The sequence below is a fragment of the Elephas maximus genome, chromosome 22, assembly GCF_024166365.1.
Source record: "Elephas maximus indicus isolate mEleMax1 chromosome 22, mEleMax1 primary haplotype, whole genome shotgun sequence".
Taxonomy (NCBI): Eukaryota; Metazoa; Chordata; class Mammalia; order Proboscidea; family Elephantidae; genus Elephas; species Elephas maximus.
In genome coordinates, this window is record NC_064840.1 from 80134609 (window position 1) to 80144977 (window position 10369).

Consider the following 10369-nt stretch of genomic DNA (forward strand, 5'->3'; position numbering starts at 1 on the left):
GCAGATTTGCCCAATGCAATGCGTCTTTTGATTTCTTGACTGCTGCTTCCATGGCTGATGATTGTGGATCCAAGTAAAATGAAATCCTTAACAACTTCAACCTTTTCTCCATTTATCATGATGTTGGTCATTGGTCCAGGTGTGAGGCTTTTTGTTTTCTTTATGTTGAGGTGTAATCCATACTGAAGGCTGTGGTCTTTGATCTTCATCAGTAAGTGCTTCAAGTCCTCTTCACTTTCAGCAAGCAAGGTTGTGTCATCTGCATAACGCAGGTTGTTAATGAGTCTTCCTCCAATCCTGATGCCCCGTTCTTCTTCATACAGTCCAGCTTCTCAGATTCTTTGTTCAGCATACAGATTAAATAGGTATGGTGAAAGAATACAACCCTGACGCACACCTTTCTTGGCTTTACACCAATCAGTATCCCCTTGTTCTGTCCAAACAACTGCCTCTTGATCTATGTAAAGGTTCCTCATGAGCACAATTAAGTGTTCTGGAATTCCCGTTCTTCGCAGCGTTATCCATAGTTCGTTATGATCCACACAGTCAAATGCCTTTGCATAATCAATAAAACACAGGTAAACATCCTTCTGCTATTCTCTGCTTTCAGCCAGGATCCATCTGACATCAGCAATGATATCCCTGGTTCCACGTCCTCTTCTGAAACTGGCCTGAATTTCTGGCAGTTTCCTGTCGATATATTGCTGCAGCCGTTTGTTTGTTTGTTGGTTTTTTAAATAATTTTTATAGCGCTTTAAGTGAAAGTTTACAAATCAAATCAGTCTGTCACATATAAGCTTATATACACCTTACTCCATACTCCCACTTACTCTCCCCCTAAGGAGTCAGCCCTTCCAGTCTCTCCTTTCGTGACGGTTTTGCCAGTTTCTAACCCTCTCTACCCTCCCATTTCTCCTCCAGACAGGAGATGCCAACACAGTCTCAAGTGTCCACCTGATACAAGTAGCTCACTCTTCATCAGCATCTCTCTCCAACACATTGTCCAGTCCCTTCCATGTCTGATGAGTTGTCTTCGGGAATGGTTCCTGTCCTGGGCGAACAGAAGGTTTGGGGACCATGACCGCTGGGATTCTTCTAGTCTCAGTCAGACCATTAAGTATGGTCTTTTTATGAGAATTTGGGGTCTGCATCCCACTGTTCTCCTGCTCCCACAGGGGTTCTCTGCTGTGCTCCCTGTCAGGGCAGTCAGCAGTTGTGGCCGGGCACCATCTAGTTCTTTTGGTCTCAGGACGATGTAAGTCTCTGGTTCATGTGGCCCTTTCTGTCTCTTGGGCTCATAGTTATCGTGTGACCTTGGTGATCTTCATTCTCCTTTGATCCAGGTGGGTTGAGACCAATTGATGCATCTTAGATGACTGCTTGTTAGCATTTAAGACCCCAGAAGCCACACTTCAAAGTGGGGTACAGAATGTTTTCATAATAGAATTATTTTGCCAATTGACTTAGAAGTCCCCTTAAGCCATAGTCCCCAAACCCTCGCCCTTGCTCCTCTGACCTTCAAAGCATTCAGTTTATCCCGGAAACTTCTTTGCTTTTGTTCCAGTCCAGTTGAGCTAACCTTCCATGTATTGAGTATTGTCCTTCCCTTCACCTAAAGTAGTTCTTATCTACTAACTAATCAGTAAATAACCCTCTCCCACCCTCCCCCCCTTCCCCCACATAACCACAAAAGTATGTGTTCTTCTCAGTTTATACTATTTCTCAAGATCTTATAATAGTGGTCTTATACAATATTTGTCCTTTTGCATCTGACTAATTTCACTCAGCATAATGCCTTCCAGGTTCCTCCATGTTCTGAAATGTTTCACAGATTCATCACTGTTCTTTATCGATGCGTAGTATTCTATTGTGTTAATCTACCATAATTTATTTAATCATTCATCTGTTGAGGGACACCTTGGTTGCTTCCAGCTTTTTGCTATTGTAAACAGAGCTGCAATAAACATGGGTGTGCATATATCTGTTCATGTAAAAGCTATTATTTCTCTAGGGTATATTCCGAGGAGTGGGATTTCTGGGTTGTATGGTAGTTCTATTTCTAACTTTTTAAGAAAACGCCAGATAGATTTCCAAAGAGGTGGTACCATTTTACATTCCCACCAGCAGTGTATAAGAGTTCCAATCTCTCCGCAGCCTCTCCAACATTTATTATTTTGTGTTTTTTGGATTAATGCCAGCCTTGTTGGAGTGAGATGGAATCTCATTGTAGTTTTAATTTGCATTTCTCTAATGGCTAAGGATCGAGAGCATTTTCTCATGTATCTGTTAGCTGCCTGAATATCTTCCTTAGTGAAGTGCGTGTTCATATCCTTTGCCCACTTTTTGATTGGGTTGTTTGTCTTCTTGTGGTTGAGTTTTAACAGAATCATATAGATTTTAGAGATCAGGCGCTGGACCGAGATGTCATAGCTGAAAACTTTTTCCCAGTCTGTAGGTGGTCTTTTTACTCTTTTGGTGAATTCTTTAGATGAACATAGGTGTTTGATTTTTAGGAGCTCCCAGTTATCTGGTTTCTCTTCGTCATTTTTGGTAACGTTTTGTATTCTGTTTATGTCTTGTATTAGGGCTTCTAACATTGTCCCTATTTTTTCTTCCATGATCTTTGTCGTTTTAGTCTTTGATCCACTTGGAGTTAGTTTTCGTGCATGGTGTGAGGTATGGGTCCTGTTTCATTTTTTTGCAAATGGATAACTAGTTATGCCAGCACCATTTGTTAAAAAGACTATCTTTTCCCCAATTAACTGACACTGGGCCTTTGTCAAATATCAGCTGCTCGTATGTGGATGGATTTATATCTGGGTTCTCAATTCTGTTCCATTGGTCTATGTGCCTGTTGTTGTACCAGTACCAGGCTGTTTTGACTACTGTGGCTGTATCATAGGTTCTAAAATCAGGTAGAGTGAAGCCTCCCACTTTGTTCTTCTTTTTCAGTAATGCTTTACTTATCCGGGGCTTCTTTCCCTTCCATATGAAGTTGGTGATTTGTTTCTCCATCGCATTAAAAAATCTCATTGGAATTTAGATCGGAAGTGCATTGTATGTATAGATGGCTTTTGGTAGAATAGATATTTTTACTATGCTAAGTCTTCCTATCCATGAGCAAGGTATGTTTTTCCACTTATGTAGGTCCTTTTTAGTTTCTTGCACTAGTACTTTGTAGTTTTCTTTGTATAGGTCTTTTACATCCTTGGTAAGATTTATTCCTAAGTGTTTTATCTTCTTGGGGGCTACTGTGAATGGTACTGATTTGGTGATTTCCTCTTCGATGTTCTTTTTGTTGATGTAGAGGAATCCAGGTGATTTTTGTATGTTTATCTTATAACCTGAGAATCTGCCAAACTCTTCTATTAGTTTTAGTAGTTTTCTGGAGGATTCCTTAGGGTTTTCTGTGTATAACATCATCTCATCTGCAAATAGAGATAATTTTACTTCTTCCTTGCCAATCCAGATGCCCTTTATTTCTTTGTCTAGCCTAATTGCTCTGGCTAGGACCTCTAGCACAATGTTGAATAAGAGCGGTGATAAAGGGCATCCTTGTCTGGTTCCCATTCTCAAGGGAAATGCTTTCAGGCTCTCTCCATTTAGAGTGATGTTGACTGTTGGCTTTGTGTAGATGTCCTTTATTATGTTGAGGAATTTTCCTTCAATTCCTATTTTGCTGAGGGTTTTCACCATGAATGGGTGTTGGACTTTGTCAAATGCCTTTTCTGCATCAATTGATAAGATCATGTGGTTTTTGTCTTATTTATATGGTGGATTACATTAATGGTTTTTCTAATATTAAACCAGCCTTGCATACCTGGTATAAATCCCACTTGGTTGTGTTGGATTATTTTTTTGATATGTTGTTGAATTCTATTGGCTAGGATTTTATTGAGGATTTTTACATCTATGTTCATGAGGGATATAGGTCTGTAATTTTCTTTTTTTGTGGTGTCTTACCTGGTTTTGGTATCAGGGATATGGTGGCTTCATAGAATGAGTTAGGTAGTATTCCGTCATTTTCTATGTTTTGAAATACCTTTAGTAGTAGTGGTGTTAACTCTTCTCTGAAAGTTTGGTAGAACTCTGCAGTGAAGCCGTCCAGGCCAGGGCTTTATTTTTGTTGGGAATTTTTTTATTACCTTTTCAATCTCTTTTTTTGTTTATGGGCCTATTTAGTTGTTCTATTTCTGATTGTGTTAGTTTAGGTAGGTAGTGTTTTTCCAGGTATTCATCCATTTCTTCTAGGTTTGCAAATTTGTTAGAGTACAATTTTTTGTAATAATCTCATATGATTCTTTTAATTTCAGTTGGGTCTGTTGTGATGTGGCCCATCTCATTTCTTATTCGGGTTATTTGTTTCCTTTCCTGTATTTCTTTAGTCAGTCTGGCCAATGGTTTATCAATTTTGTTAATTTTTTCAAAGAACCAGCTTTTGGCTTTGTTAATTCTTTCAATTGTTTTTCTGTTCTCTAATTCATTTAGTTCAGCTCTAATTTTTATTATTTGTTTTCTTCTGGTGCCTGATGGATTCTTTTGTTGCTCACTTTCTATTTGTTCAAGTTGTAGGGACAGTTCTCTGACTCTGGCTCTTTCTTCTTTATGTATGTGTGCATTTATCGATATAAATTGGCCTCTGAGCACTGCTTTTGCTGTGTCCCAGAGGTTTTGATAGGAAGTGTTTTCATTCTCGTTGCATTCTATGAATTTCTTTATTCCCTCCTTAATGTCTTCTATAACCCAGTCTTTTTTCAGCAGGGTATTGTTCAGTTTCCAAGTATTTGATTTCTTTTCCCTGATTTTTCTGTTATTGATTTCACTTTTATGGCCTTATGGTCTGAGAAGATGCTTTATAATATTTCGATGTTTTGGATTCTGCAAAGGTTTTTTTTATGACCTAATCTGTGGTCTATTCTAGGGAATGTTCCACATGTGCTAGAAAAACAGGTTTACTTTGCAGCTGTTGGGTGGAGAGTTCTGTATAAGTCAATGAGGTCAAGTTGGTTGATTGTAGCAATTAGGTCTTCCGTGTCTCCATTGAGCTTCTTACTGGAAGTCCTATCCTTCTCCAAAAGTGGTGTGTTGAAGTCTCCTACTATAATTGTGGAGGTGTCTATCTCACTTTTCAGTTTTGTTAAAGTTTGTTTTATGTATCTTGCACCTTGTCATTGGGTGCATAAATATTTAATATGGTTATATCTTCCTGGTCAATTGTCCCTTTTATCATTATGTAGTGTCCTTCTTTATCCTTTGTGGTGGATTTAACTTTAAAGTCTATTTTGTCAGAAATTAATATTGCTACTCCTGCTCTTTTTTGCTTGTCGTTTGCTTGATATATTTTTTTCCTTCCTTTGAGTTTTAGTTTGTGTCTCTAAGTATAAGGTGTGTCTCTTGTAGGCAGCATATAGATTGATCGTGTTTCTTTATCCAGTCTGAGACTCTCTGTCTCTTTATTGGTGCATTTAGTCCATTTACATTTGGCGTAATTATAGATAAATATGTGTTTAGTGCTGTCATTTTCACGCCTTTTTGTGTGTGTTGTTGACAATTTCATTTTTCCACTTAATTTTTTGTGCTGAGACGCTTTTCTTTGTAAATTGTGCATTCCTTATTTTTATAGTGGTTGAATTTATGTTTGCTGAGTCATTATGTTTTTTTTTGGTTTTTATTTTGAGTTATGGAATTGTTAGACCTCTTTGTGGTTACCTTAATATTTACCCCTATTGTTCTAAGTAAAAACCTAACTTCTATTGTCCTATATCACCTTGTTTTCCTCTCCATATGGCAGTTCTATGTCTCCTGTATTTAGTCCCTCTTTTTGATTATTGTGATCTTTTACATATTGACTTCAATGATTCCCTGTTCTGAGAACTTTTTTCCTTTTAAAAATTAATCTTAATTTGTTTTTGTGATTTCTCTTTTTGAGTTGAATCAGGATGCTCTGTTCTGTGACCTTGTGTTGTGCTGCTGTCTGATGTTATTGATTTTCTGACCAAACAATTTCCTTTAGTATTTCTTGTAGCTTTGGTTTGGTTTTTGCAAATTCTCTAAGCTTGTGTTTATCTGTAAACGTTTTAATTTCGTGTTCATATTTTAGAGAGCGTTTTGCTGGATATATGATCCTTGGCTGGCAGTTTTTCTCCTTCAGTGTTCTGTATATGTCATCCCATTGCCTCCTTGTACTGCATGGTTTCTGCTGAGTAGTCTGAACTTATTCTTATTGATTCTCCTTTGTAGGAGACCTTTCTTTTATCCCTGGCTGCTTTTAAAATTTTCTCTTTATCTTTGGTTTTGGCAAGTTTGTTGATAGTATGTCTTGGTGATTTTTTTTTGGATCAATCCTATATGGGGTTCGATGAGCGTCTTGGATAGATATCCTTTTGTCTTTTATGATGTCAGGGAAGTTTTCTGCCAACAGATCTTCAACTATTCTCTCTGTATTTTCTGTTATCCCTCCCTGTTCTGGAACTCAAATCACACACAAGTTATTCTTCTTGATAGAGTCCCACATAATTCTTAGGGTTTCATCATTTTTTTCAATTCTTTTATCTGATTTTTTTTCCAGCTATATTGGTGTCAATTCCCTTCTCCTCCAGCTCCCCCACTCTGCATTCCAATTGCTCGATTCTGCTCCTCTGGCTTCCTATTGCATTGTCTAATTCTGTAATTTTATTGTTAATCTTTTGGATTTCTGAATGCTATCTCTCTATGGATTCTTGCAGCTTATTAATTTTTCCACTATGTTCTTGAATAATCTTTTTGATTTCTTCAACTGCTTCATCAGCGTGTTCCTTGGCTTTTTCTGTAGATTACCTTATTTCATTTATGAGGTCATCCCTGATGTCTTGAAGCATTCTGTAAATTAGTTTTTAATATTCTGCATCTGGCAATTCCAGGATTGTATCTTCATTTGGGAAAGATTTTGATTCTTTAATTTGGGGAGTTGTAGAAGCAGTCATGGTCTGCTTCTTTACGTGGTTTGGTATCGACTGCTGTCTCTGAGCCATCTATAAGATATTGTGGCGATTTATTTTATATTTGCTCACTGAGTCTTATCTTGTTTTGTTTTCTTTCAATATACATAGATGGGCTACTAGATTGCGCTGTCTTGATTGTTGTAGCCCTTGAATGACTTATGTCCTCTTACCAGCTGGTTTGGGCTGTTACCAGATATATAAGCCTAAGAGTCCATTCACTATTCTTGAGTAGAATCAGATTTTGGGTCACCAGTGTGTAGTACAGACTGTCACCTATCCACCTAGAGGTGTAGTGGTGCTAGTTGTGTGCACCAGATTCTAGTAGCAGCAGGAGTTCACACTCCAGGGTGGGCAGGATGCTGATAGCTTCCCCCAAGTACAAATAAGGTAGGTGTGTCTCTATTCCTTAAGCACTTTGGTGGGTGGGCGCTGCAACTGTACCTTAGGCTCCCAATGCATGTACCTGTACAGATTGGTAGGTGTCACTATCCTCAGACCCCTATGGCAGGAGGCTAGGTGGTTTGCGTGGAGCTTCAGCCCTCAGTTCCCTGTTCTGGGCCAGTGAGGGCTCTGTTTATTACCCAGAGATATCAGACCTGGGAAACTTGTCTTTCCAGTAATCCGCTAAAACAATTACTGTCAGATCCCTATCAGAATTGCCTTTGCATTATAATAGTCACCTTGTTCCCTGTAGGGATGAAAGCCCAAGACTGTGGATCTCATATGCTTGGCTGGAGCTGGTTCTGTATTTTCAGTCCAATTTCGGGAAGTCAGGGAAGGATTTTTGGTCCCTGGGTTTTTTGTAGCTGCTTCTCTCATGCCAGGAGAATTGGTTAGGAAAAGACCAAAAAAAAAAAAAAACCCACAAACAACAACAAAAAAAACCTGCAGAACACTTCATTCTCTGGCTCAGGAAATTCCAATGTTAATGAAGCCACCTGGGAAGGGGAGGGGAGGGATCAGGTAGATAGGAGAGAGTAGCACCCAGAAATACAGACAAAGTTACTTTTCTTTCTTGGCGATGACTGTTTTATCTGAGATTCCCGGGGGGCGTGTAGCCTGTGTGCGTTGGCTGGGTCAAGATTGCCCCTGAGGGTCAGGCCCGTGTCCTGTGCTTGTGCTGTCTCAGAAGCCGTGGTCAGTTCCTCCGCTCCCAGTCCAAAGCCCAGTGCAAAGGTTCCCCAGCTGAGACGCTGCACTCCAGGCTCTAAAACCAGTCGCTGCCTCCCCGTGATTTCTCCTCCTGTCAGCCACGTCGCTGCGCTGCCTGCGTGAACTGGCTGGGCTTCCCCCGAGGTCACTTCTGGGGGCTAGGGCTGCATACCATGTTTATGCCGTCTAAGGATGCCATGCTCAGCTCCCCATCTTCCAGTCCAAAGCCTGGTGCCAAGGTTTTCTGACTGGGACACTGGCTCCAGGCTCCGAAAACAGTCATTGCTTCCCCGTGGTTGCTCGTTCTCAGTCTCTGTCACTCAGATCAACTCTTTAGATCTGTGTTTGATGGTCAGAGTTCATAGATTGTCATGTATGTGATCGATTCACTTGTTTTTCCAAGTCTTTGTTGCAAGAGGGATCTGAGGTAGCTTCTACTTAGTCAGCCACCTCGGCCCCCTAAGCTGCAGCCATTTTTGACTGATGTTCAGCAGAATTTTGCTTGCATGTGATATTATTGGTATTGTTCTATAATTTCCACATTCGGTTGGATCACCTTTCTTGGGAATAGGCATAAATATGAATCTCTTCCAATCAGTTAGCCAGGAAGCCGTCTGCCATATTTCTTGGCATAGACGAGTGAGCACCTCCAGCACTGCATCTGTTTGTTGAAACATCTCAATTGATATTCTGTCAGTTCCTGGAGCCTTGTTTTTCACTAATGCCTTCAGAGCAGCTTGGACTTCTTCTGTCAGTACCATCGGTTCCTGATCATACGCCACCTCTTGAAATGGTTTAATATCGATTAATTCTTTTTGGTATAATGATTCTGTGTATTCCTTCCATCTTCTTTTGATGCTTTCTGCTTCATTTAATATTTTCCCCATGGAATCCTTTACTGTTGCAACTCGAGGCTTGAATTTTTTCTTCAGTTCTTTCAGCTTGAGAAACGCCAAGCATGTTCTTCCCTTTTGGTTTTCCATCTCCAGCTCTTTGCACATGTCATTATGATACTTTATTTTGTCTTCTCCAGAGGCCCTTTGAAATCTTCTGTTCAGTTCTTTTACTTCATCAATTCTTCCTTTTGCTTTAGCTGCTTGACGCTCAAGAGCAAGTTTCAGAGTCTCCTCTGACATCCATCTTGGTCTTTTCTTTCTTTCCTGTCTTTTCAGTGACCTCTTGCTTTCTTCATGGATGATGTCCTTGATGTCATCCCACAACTCGTCTGGTCTTCGGTCACTAGTGTTCAATGCGTCAAATCTATTCTTCAGATGGTCTCTAAATTTAGGCGGGATAACTCACGGTCATATTTTGGCTCTCGTGGACTTGCTCTGATTTTCTTCAGTTTCAGCTTGAACTTGCATATGAGCAATTGACGGCCTGTTCCACAGTTGGCCCCTGCCCTTGCTCTGACTGATGATATTGAGCTTTTCCATTGTCTCTTTCCACAGATGTAGTCAATTTGATTTCTGTGTGCTCCATCTGGCAAGGTCCATGTTTATAGTTGCCGTTTATGTTGGTGAAAGAAGGTATTTGCAATGAAGAAGTCGTTGGTCTTGCAAAATTCTATTATTCGATCTCCAGCATTGTTTCTATCACCAAGGCCATAGTTTCCAACTACTGATCCTTCTTCTTTGTTTCCAACTTTCGCATTCCAATCACCAGTAATTATCAATGCATCTTGATTGCAGGTTCGATCAATTTCAGGCTGCAGCAGCTGATAAAAAATATTCTATTTCTTCATCTTTGGTCCTAGTGGTTGGTGAGTAAATTTGAATAATAGTCATATTAACTGGTCTTCCTCGTAGACGTATGGATATTATCCTATCACTGACAGTGTTGTACTTCAGGATAGATCTTGAAACGTTCTTTTTGAAGATGAATGCAACACCATTCCTCTTCGAGTTTTCATTCCCAGCATAGTAGATTATATGATTGTCTGATTCCAAATGGCCAATACCAGTCCATTTCGGCTCACTAATGCCTAGAATATCGATGTTTATGTGTTCCATTTCATTTTTGACGATTTCCAATTTTGCTAGCTTCATACTTCATACATTCCAGGTTCCAATTATGAATGGATGTTTGCAGCTGTTTCTTCTCATTATGAGTGGTGCCACATCAGCAAATGAAGGTCCTGAAAGCTGTACTCCATCCACGTCATTAAGGTTGACTCTACTTTGAGGAGGCAGCTCTTCCCCAGTCATCTTTTGGGTGCTTTCCAACCTGGGGGAGCT